Raw genomic sequence first — 21,303 nt, 5'->3', positions numbered from 1 at the left:
AATTTTACAAGATTTTCCACAAGCCATAATATTTTTTTACACCCAAAATAAGCATATGCAGCTACAAGATAATTAGACTCTTGTAATGATACAAAATACAAAATAACATTTGATGTCATTGTAAAATGAAATACCGGGTCATGTCAACCTGTACAAAAGTTTCTTGCCCAAAAAAACTTCAAAATATACATACATGTAGAAAATATAAAACACGTTAATTCGTATTTACTCTTTTGACAAGCCACAGTTGTTTAGATTAGCACCATTATTTTTTTTAGTAACATCACAGAACAAAACCAACAAAGCTAAGAAAAAACAGTCAAATAAGCTCGCATTTTTGAAAAAAATTGTCTTTACATGGGTCCTTTATTTGCTCATCAATTATGTTTTACTTAGCACATATGATCAAATAGCATCTCCAAATTATTTGAGATTTAAACAGAATCACCTCACCACATTGTCATAAAGTTGTATGAACCCTAAATCTTTATTGAGTTAATTCCATAACGAAAAAAGTTCCTAAATGTCATAGGAAGTAATACAATCATGTCAATAAATTTTAGGTCAATGATGTACTTTGAATTAAGTCCTCTTTAATAATGCGTATGGAATTATCATGGCTTTGGTCAATGGACCAAGAGCTTTAAAATAATCGGTAACACTTATAATTACTTCAATTAAGATAAATAATTTCAATCATTTTATAAATTTCAAGAGTAATCTATTATGGTTCCGCTTTTTTTCCTAGAATGAACCTTATACAAGAACACATTGTAGTATGTAATAAAGTAATATTGTACTTAGCATTAGTTAAGCCCTACTGGGTCAGGTAGTTAGGAAGCGGGGGGTTGCATCCATTGATTCTCCCAACTGACCGACCATTATGTAAGAACTTGGAATTATGAATGACGTACTCATGTTTTTGGTAATCAATAAAGTAATAAAACTTCCGCACCAATTGGTATTCTGGTAATGAATGTTTTGATGATATTGTTGAATCCATGTTATATTGTTTTGTATATTGTGCATTGATAACCATTCCACATTTTGGTATCGTTACCTAAGTCCAAACCTAGAGGTTGTCAACGAGGCAGGATGGAGTAATGGGGAGACCCTTCTTACTACATATACAAGTAACAAACAGTGATGATGAAGAGGAGGAAATAACCAAAGAAGATCAGTTGACACGCAATTTGGTGACGGCCTAGGAAGTCTCTGTCGACTAGTATGCCCGCAAGAGAGTGGTTTTAGAGAGCACGGTACGGAACAAACTTTTTGTATCGTCAATGATATACGATCTAATTGGATAGACCACTCAACTGTTGGCAAGAAACTTGGTACGTGTGGAGGAAGAAAGAGTGGAAGTAGAAAGAGAACGAAGAAGACAATATGTGCTACAACAGTTTGCTGAAAGGACACAGGAACGGGAACTGGAGGAGCAGGATAATTCAAGAAAGATAAATAGGCACTAAACCAATTAATGACCTTGATTCCAAACAAATATTCGAGGCGGTTGCCAAGTTTCCGATCTCCCAACCTCCGCTAAGGTGGCAGAATTTGGTGGCACTACTGGGGATAGGGGGACAGAATCCCCAAGCCCCGATGCATCCTCGTCTCTGAGACGTGGCGCAAAAAGAGAGGGGTTGTGTCTCCGTGTTACTATGATATTATATAATTATAATATTTGGTTGGAAGCCACATAAAAATGTCATGCTTCCAAATAAGAACTGGCTTGGGCAAATTCTCAAATGTATGAATACTGATCTACAAAAAAGGAAAACCATGAAATACTTTGTTTTTCTTATTTTATTTGTTGTTCTTATAGACTGATGTAGACCAGAAAATTTTATTATTGAATTTGTTAAACTGATTCTAGTTTATATGACCTTAAAAAATTTAACATATTTAAGTTAAAAAATTAATGTGAAAGTGATAAATCAATTTAATACGAAATAATCTATTATGTATTTGTTTTCCATACACGACTATGTCTAGATCTCCCACGAACTTTCATTTGATACTTATAACTATGAATGAACCCAATTTCTAGCTATCAGTCAACCTTAAAAATAGTAAATAATAAATTATATGTTTAAATGGTTACTTGGTCAACTTGGCATATGGGGCTGACTTGTTGCTTATGACACTTATTTGAAATATCTTTAGTGGCCAATTTAGTTGGAATTAATATTCACAAGTGTGATGATGGTGGCAAAAGGCATCACAGGTTTGATATTGCTTATGCATTAAACAAGTGCAAAAAAGAGACTCAAACAAAAAACTAAGTGTCCTCTTCTGGTGATACATAGCCTCTTGCTAGCACCTTCATTTAGTCTTTCTTGTTAAATCATTTATTACGATGTAATTTGTAAAATACTTACTTGTTATTAACAAAGACCTAGAGGTCTATATATACAAAAGAATAAAGCAAAGTTTCCTAAGTAAATGATCGTAAAGAATGATCGTAAATATTCTATTCTAGCTAAAAGAAAGCTAACTAAATATTAGAAACATTCTAATATTTACAATAGATTACCATTAACTAATAATAGACACTTATCTATTATCGTAATACCCTCCCTTAATGGTTAATTTATCCACAACACCAAGTTGTCCTCTAAATTTGACAAACTTATCAAGATCAAGAGGCTTGGTGAGAATGTCTACAGTCTGATCTATGGTAGGAACATATTGCAAGTCTATTGTCCCGTCTTCAACCAGCTATCGCATGTAGTGACAGTGAATATCCATATGATTGGTTCATTCATGGAAGACTGCATTTCGTGCTATCTTGATAACGCCTTCATTATTAACAAACAAAGTGGTTGGTCCTACTAGTGACATCTGCATATCCCCAAGCATCTGACAAAGCCAAATAGCTTCACAACCTGCTTTGATTGTCCCTCTGTATTCAGCCTCTGTAGAGGAGAGAGAAACAAACTACATGTTGCTTCTTATTGGTCCATGTGACGGCACATGTTCCCAAACTGAACACATATCCAGAAGTTGATTTTTTATCGTCACCAAAGCCTGCCCAATTTGAATCCGTGAAACCATAGAGTCTAGGATTAGAACTTCGAGAGTAAAGAAGTGCATAATCTAAAGTGCCCTCACATAACGAAGCACGTGCATTGCTGTCATCCAATAATCAACTTTAGGAGTTTTCACACAGCGTGAGATATAGCTAACTACAAAGTTGATATCAGGCCTAGTAGCAGAGAGGTAGATGAGGCTACCTACTAGTTGCTTGTATGTAGTATCATCAACGAAAGGAGAATCAAACTTGGCTAATAACTTGAGACATTTCTCCATGGGTGTAGAGGCAGGCTTACAATCCTGCATTAGGAATTTGTCTAACAAAGCCCTCACATATTTGGACTAAGAGATGAATATACCAAAAGACTATTGCCAAACCTCAACACCTAGGCAATAATGCATGAACCCAAGGTCAATCATTTCAAAAGACTGGCATAAATTCTACTTAATTTCCTGAATCAAAGATGTCAAACTGGCAGTGATGATCAAATCATCCACATAAATAACCAGAAGGATGATGTTATTGTCAATAGTCTTCATGTACAAATCTAAGTCTGAAGAGCTCCTCTAGAAGCCTTGATCACTGAGGTACTTATCAATTTTCATGTACCATGCCCTAGCAGCTTGCTTCAAACCATGGAGAGTTTTTACTAACCTAAGAACTTGATGTTCTTTACCGACAACCTTGAAACCAGGAGGTTGTGTCATGTAGACCTCTTCGTGAAGATCACCATTCCAGAAAGCACTCTTGACGTCCATCTGATGGATCTTCCAGCCAAACGGTGTTGCCATGGCTAGGACTAATCTGATTGTGCTCATCTTTGTAGTAGGAGCAAAGGTCTCCTCATAATCAATGCCCTGACAATGAGAAAAGCCCTTCACAACTAAACGAGCTTTGTACTTATCATGAGCCTAATGGAAGCCTAACTCCCAAATCATGAGCCTTCATAGGTTGGTCTGCTGGACTAGGAACAGGAGAAACAGGCATGAATGGGCATCGTTGCTCATCAAAGACTACTTCACGATTGTACAGGAGACAAGATGTCTTAGTGTCAATCAAGCGGTAGGCTTTGTGAAGACTATTGTATCCAACAAGCACTCTTGGCGTCCATCTGATGGATCTTCCAGCGAAACAGTGCTGCCATGGCTAGGACTAATCTAATTGTGCTCATCTTTGTAGTAGGAGCAAAGGTCTCCTCATAATCAATGCCTTGACAATGAGAAAAGCCCTTCACAACTAAACGAGCTTTGTACTTATCCAAAGCACCATCAGATTTGTATTTGATTTTGTAAACCTATTTGCAACCAATGGGTTTCTTCCTCAATGGAATATCAGAAAGGACCCAGGTGTTATTCTTCAGCAGGCTCTGGTGTTCAGATGACATGGCCTGTTCCACTCTTTGTAGAGATCACCATTCTGGAAAGCACTCTTGACGTCCATCTGATAGATCTTCCAGCCAAACAGTGTTGTCATGGCTAGGACTAATATGATTGTGCTCATCTTTGTAGTAGGAGCAAAGATCTCCTCATAATTAATGCCTTGACAATGAGAAAAGTCCTTCGCAACTAAATGAGCTTTGTACTTATCCAAAGTACCATCAGATTTGTATTTGATTTTGTAAACCCATTTGCAGCCAATGGGTTTCTTTCTCGGTGGAATATAAAAAAGGACCCAAGTGTTATTCTTCAGCAAGCTCTGGTGTTCAGATGTCATGGCCTGTTCCACTCTAGAATTCCTTTAGCCTTAGAATATGTTTGAGTTTCAAACAAACTATGAATGTTGGCCATGAGAGTAAAGTTAATAGAATCTTTAGATTTGCTTTTTTTTCGAGTAGTTCTCCCATCAATGAGCTCATCATCACGAAGATCAGCAAGTGTCTTAACCCACCACTTAGGTCGGAAAGGAGAATGACCAACATTAGTATCAGGAGATGCTTGGTGATTAGGTTGCTCATCCAAAGAATCTAGATCAAACTCAGGTGAAACATCTACAAAGCAAGGTGATCATGTCGGAGAAGCTGGAGATGTTTGTATAGGGATCACTGGTATAGCTGGAGCTGCAAGAGCTACTGGAGCCCTCCCATTAGGTGGACCTAATGGAAGCCTAACTCCCAAATCATGAGCCTTCATAGGCTGGTCTACTGGACTAGGAATAGGAGAAACAGGCATGAATGGGCATCGCTGCTCATCAAAGACTACTTCACGACTATACAAGAGACAAGATGTCTCAGTGTTGATCAAGCAGTAGGCTTTGTGAAGACTATTGTATCCAACAAGCATAAGTTTCTGACTCTTAGCATCCAACTTGGTGCGTGACACATCAGGGATCCAAACAAAAGCAAGGGAGACAAAAACCTTCAAGTGATTGATTCTGGGCTTGCGACCTGGCCAGGACTCTTCCGAAGTTTTACCTTTGACCACCATTGTGGGTGACCAATTCAAAAGATAAATTGTAATGTTGACTGCTTCTGCCCAAAATTTCTTAAGAACATGTTTGTGTTCGAGCATGGATTGAGCCATCTTGATGATTGTTCTATTCTGACGTTCAACTACACTGTTTTGTTGTGGTGTGTGGGGTGTAGTTAACTGGCGTTTGATGCCATGAGTATCCAAGAAGCTAGAGAAGTCATTAGAACAAATTCCCCCCCCCCCCATTGACTAATCTAAGAGTAATAATAGATTTCCCAAACTCTTTTTAAATTAATGGTAAAAACTTCTGAAATACAAGAAATGCATCTGATTTCTTTTTAAGAAAATGTACCCACATTTTTCTACTGAAATCATCAACAAATAGTAGAAGATACCTAGACCCAAGAGAATAGGAGTGGTCATAGGGCTGCAGATATTGGCATGAACAAGCTGAAGTACTTGAGAAGCTTGCCATGAATCGCCATTGGGAAAAGGTGTGAGATGTTGCTTCCCAGCCTAGCATGCATCACAAACTTCAAGCTGCTGAGTTTGAATTTCTAGCAAACCAAGGACAAGCTCTTCCTAAGCAAGCTGAGAGAGATGATGCACATTTAAGTGCCCATATCACTGATGCCAAAGTGGCTAGCAGAAGATCGCTGAGCAGCCAGTAAGTTAGAAAAGACCATGATCCTCAAGACCTACTGCAACAATAGACTGAGTTGCCCTATCCATGATGGTACGCTAATGTGAACTGAAGGTGACATCCAAGTGTGGAGAATGTCGCAGCAACTAACTGACTAAGAGTATATTTAGTTCCATCCTTGGAACATAGTACACATCGAGGAAAATGAGATTCCTCCTAGCAGACTGAATTTGAATGTTGCCTTTACCGACAATGGTGTACTCTTCTCCACCACCAAAAATAACAAAATCTGAATAAGGCTTGTTGTCAATAAATCAATCTCTGTGGTGAGTGAAATGACAAGATGCACCTAAATCAATGTACCAAGCAGATGACTTCACATGATCTGCAAGTCTTTTAGCCATGAAGGTGTAAAAGGCAGATTCTATTTGTTTAGTGTGCTCTGCACTATTCGCTTTGGGCTCCGAACCTGATTACTTAGATTGGTGATGAAGGTACGCTCTGATACCACTTGATGAACGGCCACACCACCAATAACATTTCTACAAGATCCCTCAAGATACAATCCAAGACCAAGCTAGTCCAAATCCACACTCTAGTAGAAACTTCTGATATCTCAACTTGTGCTCGCAAGCCACCAAGCAACCTCCTTGTTTCTAAACCGCAGTCACTAGCTCTTCTCCAACTTTATGCAAGATCCAAGTGTAAACTACCTCACGTTCGGCGCTCTGTCTACACACTCACAACTCCATCACAATCCTACTGTAAACTGCCTCACATTTGGCGTTCTGTCTACAAACTCAGGAAAACTCACTCTTCACTTCCTCCTTCTCTTTCACACCTTGAAACCTTCACACCTTCCAACTTTCCACCTTGAAGCCTTCACACCTTCCAGCTTTCCACCTTGAAGCTTTACCTTCCAAAGCTTTCCTTCCGGCTTCTACTTCTCGAGCTTTCACACCTTGAAGCTTTTCTTTCCAAAGCTTCATTAGAAATGCTCATATGCCTTGCTTAAATAGGCACTTACCACCCAATGCATGACTTATCCACAACCTTCTAGAATTCCACCTACACAATATCCACAACCTTCTACAACATCACAACTTTCTAGAATTCCACCTAAATACAACTAAGCACCACCATGCGGCCCAATTAGAAAATTACATTTCCTTTATGGATCACAACAAATATTAAATGCGTGATTTAAGGAACTTTCCACAAACTTCTAAGATGCCACCTACACGCTTCAATTAATGGAATGACAACTATTTTTCTTATTTCTCTATTTATGCCACCTTTGCACCTTGAAAATAGAAATTCATCTTTTCTCCTTTTTTCGTTATTATTTTTTATTTTATTTTATTTTTTCCTTCTATTTTCGTCACTCTCTCTTCTCCAGATTTTTTTATTTTTATTTTTTTAAAATTTTCCCATGCAAGATGCTCCTGCATCAGACTCCCCCGGTAGATAGAAAAGTGTGTCCCACACTTTGACGCCAAAAAGAAAGATCTACAACCATCTTCATCTTCACCAAAGGTTTCCACCTCAACAGGGACAAGAAAAACAACGTGCAAATCTTCCACATCTGCATCCATATGTCAAACACCAGAATCTCAACCATCCAATCAACATGCTCACTCCCAAGAACAAACTGAACATAATACTTCATCAACAAACCCTCATTAACATCAGCAACTAGTGAATCCACACCAGTAGCAACAAACCCCGCATCAGCAACAACAAACTCCATATTAGCACCAACATGTAGATCTCCATCAATACATGCCAAACTAGCAATATCATTGCTCACAACAAGATGCTCTGCAATACATAACTCACCTCCAACAACAACCGGATCATCCACAACCAAGTGCTTTGCAACATACAAGTCACCACCAACATCAACTAGATAATCCACGACCAAATGCTCTGCAGTCTCCATGTCAAACTCAACCAATTGATCATGAAAACCAACCTCAGTCCCTACATCAACAAGGTTATGAATATCTTCAGCAACAACCTCTAGTTGCTCTGCAAGTTCTACATCAGGCTCCACAAACTGATCAGCAAAACCAACCTCTGCCACCTTGACCTTCTTAGCTTGATCAGCCAATCTAGCATCCGACCAAGCAAACATCTTAGAAAAATTCCTCTCCACTATATCATGGATTTTCGTAATCATCTTAGGGTCCAATCCTCTTGGAGCCATCTCCCAAGATCTTCATAAACCCTCTGCAACAAATCCTTCCCACGCTCCTTGTGACAACCTTGAATCGTTTGCAAGTCAGATCGCAACCTGCCACCTCACATGAACAATCAGGAACCACATCACAAGTCTAGGACAACGGATCTGCAATCCACAAGCTCTCTACGATCATGCCTCAACAAGTTCAGTCTTCCATCTCCGCATCCATCAATCAATCTGCATGTCCTCCCAAGATCCTGGTGCAAAGTGCCTCAGCTTCGGTGATCTGTTTACACGCTCAGGAACTCCCGCTCTGATAAACTTCACCCAACCAAGGTCCTGGTACAAACTATCTCACACTTCTGCGATCTGCTTGTACACTCAAGAACTCCAGCTCTGATACCACTTGATGAAGGGCCACACCACCACTAACATTTCTACAAGATCCCTCAAGATCCAATCCAAGCCCAAGCTAGTCCAAATCCACACTCTAGTAGAAACTTCTGAGATCTCAACTTGTGCTCGCAAGCCACCAAGCAACCTCCTTGTTTCTAAACCACAGTCACTAGCTCTTCTCCAACTTTATGCAAGATCCAAGTGTAAACTGCCTGTTGCCCCACTTTTCCACCATATACAAATTTTTGCAAAGTGGAGAGTAAACTAATGTCATGTTCTGTCAAGTCAGGTCACTAGGTCTTTCTTCTTAGGGTGCTGAGTGTCTCCATCGGGTTTTCATCTTTTCCCTTCTCCCATATCACATTTAGCCCGGGTGGGTATTTCTTGGTTGTCATGAGTCTTAGGGGTAGTTTAAAGCCATCCTCGATGGAGATTCCTGATTTGTGCTACATCTTTTGATTTCCATGTAGCTCATTTGATCTGGAGTTAAAGAAAATTGAATCGGCGGAAAATCAAGCTCCAAGTTTATCTCAGCGAGTTTTCGCACCCCGAAGGCAAATTTCCGCAAAGACTGCCAAATGCTATTTATAAGCTTCCTTGAAGAAAAGTGAATCATGTTAAGAAAAGGTCGTTCAAGTGATATCATGATCTCACAGCGAGAACCATTTTAAAGTTTGGAAAACGATCAAGATAAGCATCGACGGAAAACCAGAAAAGAGCTTCTTTGTGGCAGACTTCGAAGTCAGTAATCAATTTTCCGAAAAGGTATATGTAAAGGAATTGAGAAAGCCAATGGGCCCCACCCCTCACTTTCGAAGTCAATTTTGCATTTTTCGGAGGCTTAAAATAAAGTGAATAAGGCGGAGGAAGTAAAACAATGAGTATTGGCGGAAAAGCAAGTTTCTTCTTCTCCATTGCGGGTTTTTGCACCTAGAAGGTAAAACTCCGCAGAGATCCATAGCTGCTACTGGTAGACTGAAACAAGGGTATGTAAGTCGCATAATGGTTAGATCATTCAAATATCATCGAGTTTGCATAGCGAAAATTACTCAGAGCTCATTAAGATGAGCGGGATAAGCATTGGCGGAAAATTCAGAAGTAGCTTCTCCTCTGGCGGATTTCGAACCAAAAGTTAAAATTTTCGCAAAGGCCCAAATGGAAAAATAGAGTTACTAAGTGGACCCCATCTTTCGCCCGCAAAGCCTCTTTTATATTTCCCGAAAGTTTTTATTAAAGTACTTAGGGTTGAAAGGTAAAAGCTAAAGGGGAAAATCAGAAATCTGCTTCTCCACTGCGGGTTTTCTACCCTCGAGGGCCGTTTTCTGCGTTTGAAGAAAAATCATTCCTGCGAGCATGGTAAGCACGTGAATTGATTGCAGATTGTTTTGGGCAAAGAAATAGAAGCAGATCAGTGAATTGATGGGGTGTTTGCAAGCAGAATTGAGGTAAGCGGATTTTGCCCTAGGAAGTACTCCGTTCTTGTTTTTTCGAAAGATAGGTGAAACGGAAAGTAAACCAGTAATTAATGAAAGTTACCATTGAAGCCAATGGAAACAGTGAAAAGACAAAGATAAATCCGTTATAACCTTTATATTCACCAATCCAACGAATTTACCCTTAATTCCACTCATGTGGCGCAATTTATGAAATTCAACGGGCAAATCTGGGTTTATTCTATAAAGAGTGAAGTAACAGACTTTCAAACTACCGTCTTACTGTTATACTGTTGCATTGGATAGTGTTTTCAAGTATTTTTCAAATACAGAATTTGCATCTTGTGTCAGCTGTAACTATTTGAGCTTTTGCTATAATACATCAAATAAAATGGCAACAAGATTCGCAAGTTTCGATGGATTGGGTGGAATTAGGTCGAAGTGGTCGACTTTCACGGATACTTCACTTCGTTTCTATGATATGCATGATTTTCAAAGGAGATTGAGAGCAGAGCCAATCCACCCCATAACAGAGAAACTTTGGGGAAGCGGATTAGTAGAAGCAGCTAGGTTCCCTGTAGCAGTACAAGCCCCAGAGTTGATTTTAGAATGCATCAATCATTACAACCCGGATACAAGGCAGATTCCATTGCCTGATCAGACAGTGTTGATTTCAATCGATCGACAATCAGTGGTGAATTGTTTGCGGATTCCAAAACGGGAGGAGTTCTCTGATTTGACAATGAGTGGAGCCATGTCCGAGTACTCGTTGAAAAAGATGGTTTGGAGGAAAGAGATCATGCAGTCTTGGTTTCAAAAGCCAAGGGGAGCTAAGAGTAAAGTCCCTAAAACTCTCTTCGGCACGGACCTCAAACCAGAAATTGTTGATATTTTGGTTCTGTTGCATCGACTCAAAGGTGAGGTAGAAGCTTTTAATTTTGTAGAGCAATACTTCTTTTTGGTGCAAGTTATTTGCTCAGACACACAGTATATTGACTAGGCGCATGAGGTCAGTGAACAGCTTTCTAGGGCTCTCAGTGCAGCTAAGTTTTATAAAAAAAATTATATGTCCTCATTCTTGATATACATGTTGGCTTCTCTTCAATTGTGGTTGGGACTCCCTAGAATTGAGGATTTCCCTGATAATGTAAAAATTTATGAGTTTTATCTGCTTGCAATTACAAAATAGTTATGCAGAATACATCCGAGTAAATGATGCATTTACCATGAGGATTTGCAGGGAACTACAGGTGCGCCCGAAACGGAGATTCAGTCCAGAAGCGATGGCGATCATCAGCCAATTTGGCAGTTACTTCATCCAATTCTCATCTTTTTCTTATTTGCATCTTGCAACGTTCGACGGATTCCCACTGAAGCTGCCCAGGTACCCAGATGATATGATCGTGCTCGTGGAGATTGTGAGGCAAGCAGTACAAGTGAACGTGTTGAGCGCCAACCTGAAGAAGAAAGGGTATGAATTCCCTATAAAAGTTGGAGCATACAGTTGCAAAACCAAATCAGATGCAAAGAATATACTCAAAGCATTTGAGAGTAAATATAAATTGGAAGAGTATGAAGCAGTAAGGCCCCTGTTTGATCCTAATGGATATGCCAGAGATGTGCTCCAGATTGGAAGCGTGATCAAACATGTAACAACCATGGAGGATTATTGGACAGATTGTAAGGATGAGCTGGAGAGCCGAGATCGCGCCTTTGCCAGATTTACAATTGATCAGATAAAGACATATGGAATAAATTTAGATGCGGAAGGGTTGGAGGATGACGGTCAAAATATGTACAGTAATACATATTTGACAAAATTGAAGAATACTCCCGTTAGCTCTGAACCATATGTTGACATAGAAGAAAATTTCGATGTCATGATGGCAAGAATTATCAAAAGAACTGGGAAGTGGGTTGAATGGACAGCTAAGAAAGGCCGAAGCAAGAGCAAAGCTACTCAGGCTTCTCCAGCTGCAGCTACTCCTACTTCATCTCAAAGTGCCACTCCCAGTGCTACTACCAGCGGCTCAAAGACCAACCCAATCTGCGGGAGGAGTTAACCAGCCCCCGGAGAAGCATGTTCCAATAGCCCCAACATATCAAGGTGGATGACTACCAGTCATTGGAGCTCAAGTTGGAGCTGAGAAGGGAACATAAGAGCAAAAAGATGGATCCCCTGCTCCAGTCTCACCTCCACACGCCACTTTACCCCTATCTCCTCAAGCTTCTCCAACTCCATCTCCTCATGTCGCCCCTGTCTTATCCCCTCATCATAGCCCTACACCATCCGTAAGTGCTCCTCTTCTAAAGCCCACTAGTTCTCCTATTCAAATAGTAGAGATCGGAGATGATAAAAGTAGTAGTAGCGAATCCACTGATTCCGATGAAGTTGCAAAGAAAGCCCAAAAAGAAGAGAAAGCTCCAGGTTCATCTCGACTTCTTTCTCGAAATCCAAAGCCCCCCTTTTCTGCAACTACAGCAACAACGACTCCAATGAAGAAGAAGATGTTCAGCATTGAATCACTTGGAACAGCCTCCAAAGTGATTAGTACAGAATCTTGGCTCGAGGATACTTTGGAAAAGAAGAGAAAAAGGAAAGATGAAGGTGTTCCTTCAAAAGATGTTGTATCCCAAGTGGTTCGCTCAGGATCTGCCATGGTGAAAGCTAAAAAGTAGAAGACCTTGTCAATTCTGGGACAAGATCCAAAAACAGGACACTTAACTCTGGAGGTAGCGAAACCAAACAAGGCAGGGCGAATTGAAGATATGACGCCAGAAGACTTCACTCTGCATTCAATTGATCTCGGGGAAGCTAGGCATTATACAAAAGTGGGCCTATGGAGATCAAGTAACGAGGTGATAGAGGAACAATTAGAGGACCTCAAACTGTCAAAAATCAGAATGAAAGCAAAGATTGAGGAATTGAAAAGATTCATCAGGCAACTAGTTGTTCCATTGGCAACCATTATTGGTGTGCCTGCTATTGAGAACCCTACTGCAGAAGAAGTGCAAGCTTTCATCTCACAACTCCAAAAGGATAGACATTTTGGCCAAATCGGAAAAGAATGGATTGAGAAGCTCAATACAGATGAAGCTGTTCTGATTGATCAAATTGGAAATGTTATCCTTCGGTTAGAAATTGAGAAGGATAATATTACTTCTAATCACAACACTTTGGCTGCAAAAAAGGCAAGGTGTGATGAATGTGTTTCTCTCCTAAATATGGTCATTCAAATGAAGGCAAAAGAGGCAATCGAAGCAAATATTTTGAAGAAGGGGACTGAGCCTCTGTTCGAATGGCTTCAGAACATGCAATTCAAGCAGGAAATGATTCAAGAGGCAGAGGAAGGACTCAAAGAAACAAAGGAAAAGGTGAAGAAGATCCAAGACAGAGCATTTGAGCTCATGCAAGGGTTACACACAGATCCACAAAGCAGTGGGCAAGGAAAGGCTCTCATTGGGATAGAGGTAATGAAGAATAACTTCTCCACATACTTGAATAATCTATCTGGGATGACTTCAAGCAGTCAAAACAGAGTGGTAGAGTTGCAAACACTCGGTGGATGCGTACATGTGGCAGCTGGAGAGTTGACAAGTCAGCTGGGTGCAGTAAAGGAGTTAGCTCGGGAGCATTCAAAGTGGCTCTTAAGATTCACCAATGTACATGTGCCTAGTCACGAGGAGATGATCCCAATTATAGTGGTTGCCAGAACATATAGGGCAAAAACTGAAAAGGGAAAGAAGTGTAAATGACTTATAAAATACTCCTTTTCTGTTTTTTGATATAAATGTTGCAAATTTTTGTAAATTTTGAAATCTGACAAACTGGCATCTAGCCATTTGTCATTTTCAAAAGATGAACCGATTGAAATTCCCATTGTAACGGTCATCTCTCAAAACCTATATGTATGAAATTTAATGATTAATCAAAGGTCGGCAAATTTTTGATGTGAGATGCTTTTTGTTGCAGAGACAATTGAGAGTACTTAATATCAATTATTTTCTGTTCTGTAGAATTGTTGAAATTAGTGTTTTCCTCAGATGTTTGGAATTGGAACGAGGGATAAACAGAGTTTTACTTCTCTTGTTCATAATACAGTGAGTGAATGTAATAAGCATTGTTATTGTTCATTCAAAGAGGAAACTTTAGTATAATTAATTAATAGCAGTAGTTTAGCTTCAAGTTTTCGTAGTTAGATATCTGAAGGTTTTGTGAATTCATAAGATTGTGAATACACAAAAATAATTAGATGCTTAGAACTCAAACTTGCCTGAGTTAGGTCTTGTCTAAGTCTAACTTGGTTATACCTTTGCTGTTCTCGGGTCAAGAACATACCCCAAATTAGATAGGAGGAACAAACAGAATTCTTTGAATACCATTCATATAGGGAGCTATACCTACCAATTCAGAGAAAAGCCGGTAACCATAAAATGGCTTTTCAACTGTTGTGAATAGATATTGTTCATAATCTGGGCATTAAGAGTCATAATTTCACGAAAGATAAAAAGAACAAATCTGTTTACCAACAAATTTTTTGCGACTCTGCTGGGGAAACGAACAGTCGCTTGATCAAAAAGCCTATGTCATGAGGAAAAATGGTACTGCCTCGTGAAAACATAATCCCAGTGCTCCAACCTAACCTTGGTTTTCAAGACGACCAAGAGGATATAATTTCATCCCTTAACACATTTGTTTGGAGGCACAGAAGGAACACTAAACATTACCGAAATGCTAGCCAGATATTAGAGGAAGAAGAAAGAAGAGCTGAAGCTTTTGAAAGAGTTGTTCAAAGAAGAGATATTCGGAGAGCGAAAAGACAATTAAGACAGTAAGCTTAGAGTTAAATCAGACCTAGCATCCTGGAACAATTTAGGTTCCTCAAAAGTACCAAGAAACAGGGTGGGCAAGATTCCACTTTTGAAAAATTAACAGAGCTCGGTTTTCCTATCTTAGAAGTTCCAAAGCGGAAAGGTGAAGGTAAAAGTCGGAGTAGAACCCCTTCTCCTGTTAGAAGCCAAGACGCCAGCACTTCGCATTCCACTTGTCAGGTGTTAGCACTTCACGGAGTTACAACGCCTCCAGTTGTTAATTTTCCGCCATATACTGCTAGGACAATCATGGCTGCTCCATGGGCTGCAGCAACAGGGCCATTAGCACTAAATGCCTATCATCCACTCCCAGCTGGTTCAAAGAAGAATTTCCCTAAATTCTCAGGGGATGGGAAGGTTACTACAGATGAGCACATTAAAGCCTTCTTTGCGGCTACTCATATATTAGGGGTGGGACATGAAGATATCGTTGTAAGATTGTTTGTAGAGACCCTTACAAATAATGCAGCAGACTGGTTTTATCATTTAGCTGATGGTTCAATAACAGATTGGGACACGATGAGGACTGAATTTGAAGCCAGATTCAAGACTGCGGAAGATGAACATGCCTTGCTAACACAGTTGACTTCAATTAAGAAGCAACCAACTATGAGCATGAGGGATTTCATTGCCAACTTCAATAAAATTAATAGCAGAATTCCTACTGCTGATAGACCCACACCCGGCAATTTAAAAACTTTCTTTATTAGTGCTATGCCTCCAGACATAATTATGATCTGAGAAGAGCACGCCCTACTGATCTAGTTGACGCACAGAAGAAAGCTATTAAATGTGAAGATGACCTAATTTCTGCGGGAAAATGGAAACGAGAACTTCAAATTAAAGGGAGTTCCAGTAGTACTACATCATCAGAAGAGATGATTCAGAAGCTGTCTAATGAGCTAGTAGCGATGAAAAAGCAATTACCCGGATTCAATAATTCTTATCAACGGAATTACCAAAACTCACCAGGAAGAAACAATGAAAGTAGATTTCCGCAGCTTATGGGTTCACAACCTAGGTTGCAAATAGAAGCAGCACCGAAAAAGGGAAATATGTGCATCTTCCATTTAACCACAGATCATGACAGTGAGAATTGTCCGGAGACTGTCTGTATGATGCAATTGCTATCTACTAATGAATTAAATATTGCAGCTCCGTGTTCAGAACCTGATTCTTGTTCAAATGGCGACTCTGGAAATTTATTTTTAGAATATGAATCGAATTCTGAATCAAAGGGTGAATGTTACGCTACTATTGATGGAACCTCATACAAAGTACTTACCCGTGGACAAAGAATGAAGAATCAAACCTCTAGTCATACTCACAGAGATGACTCTGGTCCTTCTACGAGTAAGATACATACTGATCAAGGAACATCCACTTCACAAATAGGTAAGGACAATACATCTTTTGATTTCATTCAATTTTGTGAAGAGTCAAAGGTTCAAATTTCCACTATTGATTATTTAAAGTCACATCCTTCTGAACTAAAGAGATTAGTGGATAAATATAAAGGAGGTACCTCAGACTTGAATCATAATGTGACTATTGAAATCGAAGATGAAACCTTAACATCTGGCTTGTTTAATCAAGAAGATTCTACTGTTTTAGCAACCTCCCCTAGACAGAAACCTAAACCTTTTTATATCTCATTGTATATTAATGGATGTAAACTCAGCAATTGCATAATAGATTCAGGTGCATCAGATAATGTTATGCCATATTTCGTAGCTAAAGCCTTAGGGTTGAATCTTACTAAAGTGCATGGGAGATATTATTCTATGGATTTTGAATTTTGAATTGCTCTAGCGCAGAATATTAGTCAATGATGCCATAGCACATTTTTCAATGAAAAAGCTTGAAAATTTGTGAAGGCACGTTCTTTGAGGCAAAAAACTAAAAGACTTGAAAAATTTGAAGGGTGACCAAGAAGAGGGCTCAAAAAATCAAGAAAGAGTATGTTGTCGATTTTCGGATCCGCAACAGACAACCCACTTGAGATCTTGAAAAACCCACCAAGAATCTGTAAAAAAAATTGATCCTCTACAAAAAATTAGTGTTTTGAGCAAAAACGGCCCTGCTGCAAAAAAGCCACAAAAATGGCAGAAATTTGTAGAAAAACAAATGCCAGTTGTAGAAAATTGGTCGTAAGAAGCAAATATCACAGAAAATAATTTCGAAAAATATTGCTCTGATAATTTTGAACATGAAATTATAATATTTTTTGAAAAAATTCAAAGAATAGGCTCTGATACCATATTATGATGTAATTGGTAAAATATTTGCTTGTTATTAACAGAGACCGAGAGGTCTATATATACAAAAGAATAAAGTGATGTTTCCTTAGGAAACGCTTGTAAAGATTAGAAATATCCTATTCTAGCTAAAAGAAAGCTAAAGAAAGCTAACAAATAACTACAGCCAACCAAATATTAGAAACATTCTAATATTTACAATAGATTACAAATAGATTACCATTAACTAATAATAGATGCTTATCTATTATCGTAATGCCATTGCATGTATAAACACTGATTGCAGTAGATGCTCTAATCTTTACTAAAAATAACTCTATTCACAAGACGTAGTGCAACATACAAATTTGGAAGAGATATCAGAAGCATCAAATCAGATGGCAATTGAAGGAGAATTGCGCTGACCAGTAGCTAGAGGATTCACATTGATTCTAGGACGAGGATCTGACACAATATAATGAATACCTACTCCTGCAGCAGTGATATTGATATTCTCTTTAGTTTTGTCAATCAACACAGGAAAGCATAAGTATTAGAAGTGACTATTGATCCATTTCTGCGTGAGGTTAGTAAAGACAGCAACAGCATTATGTGAACCAGGTCATTCTGTGTAATGAGTAGTGTGGTCTGAGGACAAATATGCCATTCCAAGGCTCTATCCAATTGGCATTGTCATCAAACCTTTAACTAGTGTGGCGCTGTGGTTAACCAAGGCGCAATCAATCAGGTTCCTATAAAGATTTGAATAGCAATAAGTTGTACATCTAAGGCTTTTGGAATGGGTTATCCATTCAGATACAACTAAACTCATTAATGTTCCTATTTGAGGTTAAAATTGTCAACGTGGATACTATTCTATGTTAAACATGTAATAGTCTATATGCCTGAGCTACTGTTTGCAATCTATATTTTTTAAACGTTCAGAGTAAAACATTCAATTTCAAGTATAGTTGCAACCTGAGTTGGTATCTTTCAGACTGCATTTGATGTCTATCTTTATTGTTAATGGTATGGCGCTATTGTGGGTTTCTTTAGTTCACGACTGTCCCATATAGCCCATGGCATTCCCTTGAATGTAGGGCCTTACTATATCAGAAACTAATGATTGAATTGGTAAAATCTCTGCCAATTCCTGGCAAACCCAGTATTGCCCGATTTGGGAAAGTCTACCTCATGATGTGACAACCTATTCTCTTGGTTAAGTGATCCTGGCACCTCATGTAATGATTGTCCTGTTGGGTTTGAAACAGTCCCCTGTGCAACATGAGTTGAAGCTTCCTTAACAGGTGACATTCTTACAGTTAGCTTTTTATCCAATTGTCTCCGTCACTCTTATGACTAATATAACCATTCCTTAGTATTTGTCACAGTCCAATTTATCTTCAAGGGGCAATTTAGGTTAAGGAGATAATCTATTGTGAAAGACAAATCTTTTACCCGACTTCCCATAGTTGTGTTAATTTTATTACTAGAAATAACGATAATCTAATAAACAGCAATAAAAATAATTTTATCGTGGGAAAATACTCCCCTAGAGGATGAAAAACCAGCCACACCAAGAACCAATATTTCACTGAATACAAAAAACTGGATACAAAGCACTCAAGCTTAATCTGAAGATGAATCGTTCACAAAGATCGATAACTCTATCATTCATCACTAGAATGTCTTAAGAAAAACAATCTGCTTGACATCTACAGTACACTTAAAATCACCGATGCAAAGACAAATGATCAGCTCATATAATATCACACATCATGCAAAATACTATACTGTCTGCAGAAATCCTTAAAGACAAACACAGGAATGTCTAATACGAATACCATTCAATCATTACCCTGCCATATGCAATACACCCCGAATATATAACAATTGTCGGGGCCAAAACGAACTCAGACTGAGTGTTTTTTCCAAATAAGGGAATTTGAATCGAATATGAATCACCAACACATGCTCTCCCATCATGATTAACTAAAACGGTGACAGTTGAGAATAGAAGCCGACTCATCTTCAATCATTATAAGCAATCGCTGGCCACTATGCTGCCAACTGTCATGTACAGCCGCTCCGTGAGCTGGAGACAATGATGCTACATATTAACTCATTGCTGCGAACTCAAAACAGTTTGATCAAAGAGGAAGACACATCAGTTACTAGACAGTGAAGCTTCATAGTCTAGACTGACTCAAACAGTCACAACATGATTCTTCAGATGCACAAAAGAGTCTCAATACTTCCCAGCAGATGCGAATAGGTTCAACATCAACATAGAAGAACCACCACAGGTAGAAATGGTATCTCCTGCGGCTACCAAAAACATTAACAAATTGTCCTATGGATGCATGATTGTTTCCGTTGCTAGCATGGTTTGTTGACAGTTATTTCATAGTATAGATGAAATAACATTATTTGTTGCTCTCTTTGACAATATATTACCAGTAGTACAACTCTTTAGGTATAATGCTGGTGTAACATCCATGCAATGACTTGTGTTTGATAGCTATAACAGCAACCATGCAAATATGGTTGTGCCCCTCGGGTAACACTCTATTGAGCCTTCATGACAGTCTTTGGGTTTTGAATTTCATCAGTTGAATATTGTGGATGACAATCATAAGAGTCTAATGTGTCAATGACAATCATTATCACAGTGCGGAGATGAAGGATTGTCCATAACAACCTTTTATAGCTTGTCCTTTATGCCTGCATGACAGCTTTAGGAAGTTAAGAGTAGTGTAGAGCTTGAATTGAGTGATAAAAATCTGCCATGAGTAACTACGTATGATAGCAGCCCTCTTGGTGATTCATGACATCTTTATGACTATTATAATAGTCTATAACTTGGCTTTGACAACTGTATGTACCTCTAGACTGTTAGATCAAACAAATACTACTACGCATGCTGACATGATAATTTCACAAGGGATTAGGTGGCCTTTGTAAACTACATGGTGCATTCAAATGACATTCATTGTCGCCTATGCCTGTATTGCTAGCTTAATGTTCATCCCTAAATCTCATCAATATCCCTAGTGTATTGATTATCATTCTGTCTAGACTGTCAATAGAAGTGAGAATATGTGCATTCATTCAAGCACCGTGGAGATGATAATAGTGATCTCGGGGAGTCTATAATTTTTTTATTTTATCTGTTTCGATTCTAATATCTAAACTTGAGCTGACACATAGCCTGACAAAAGTAAGAGATTGGGACAGGGTAATTTCTAGCTACAGTTAGAATGCTGGAAGAAATTATGAGATTGGCTTTACACCTGCCAATTATGTGGCAGGTCGTTAAGCAACCTTTTTTTGACCATTTTATCAAGCATTGCACCTATTTCTTTAAAAAAATCCATTTTCGTGGTCCTACATATTAGTGAGGCATTCTTTGAGAACTATTGATGCCATATACTTTTGGCCTCTTCTTCTCTTCATTGCACTTTTCATTGCTGCCTTACACCACTGACGGAAGCAAAATGGAAGAAAAGGATGAAGAAGAAGAAGGGGCATGGCAACAAAAGCTTAAGCATGTTGTGAAGGCATTCCATCAACTAGAGAGAAAAAGAGGTCCATCCTAGAGAATGCGGCATCAGGGTGAGATACTCCACTTTTCCTCCAGGCTAATGGATGAGAATAAAATGTAAGGGAGCAATCCTTGTCGGAAATAAGCCAAAAAAGGAGATCGTCTTCAGTCAGTACCCAAGAGGATGAATGATAATGAAACCTGCTAAATTATACTCCTACAGCATGATCATCCAAACCCCTGTTTTTGTTTTGAGATCTTTACAGAAAGTAACGAACTCGTAAATAATTGAACGCCTACCTGTTACTCTTAACATAGCAGTGGCAACCATTGCATATACACCATCAGAAAAAGCTGGTATCGATACACTAGTAAATAATTCTGTTGGGAAAATTCCTCAAGAACAATGAAAACAAAATAATTTGAAACTACCAAATAAATATAAATTTCATTTCCCATTCATAAATAGGATCTAACACTAGGTATTACGGTAATATCGTATATGAAAACAGCCATACATAGAATCACCGAAACACTATTTTCATTTA

The 21,303-nt window shown here is 38.8% G+C and overlaps 1 protein-coding gene across 2 annotated transcripts in view; it reads right to left on the bottom strand.

The window, feature by feature from the left end:
- The window catches only part of LOC149554299 (peter Pan-like protein), a 44,513-nt gene that overhangs the window by 22,755 nt on the left and 455 nt on the right, over window positions 1-21,303 (bottom strand). The gene's annotated exons all lie outside the window — the stretch shown is intronic.

This window comes from Cupressus sempervirens, chromosome 6, assembly GCF_028749045.1.
Source record: "Cupressus sempervirens isolate cs-2001-9-10 chromosome 6, ASM2874904v1, whole genome shotgun sequence".
Classification (NCBI taxonomy): Eukaryota; Viridiplantae; Streptophyta; class Pinopsida; order Cupressales; family Cupressaceae; genus Cupressus; species Cupressus sempervirens.
The sequence above is the reverse complement of the archived record's forward strand: the minus strand, read 5'-3'. Positions and strand labels throughout refer to the sequence as shown.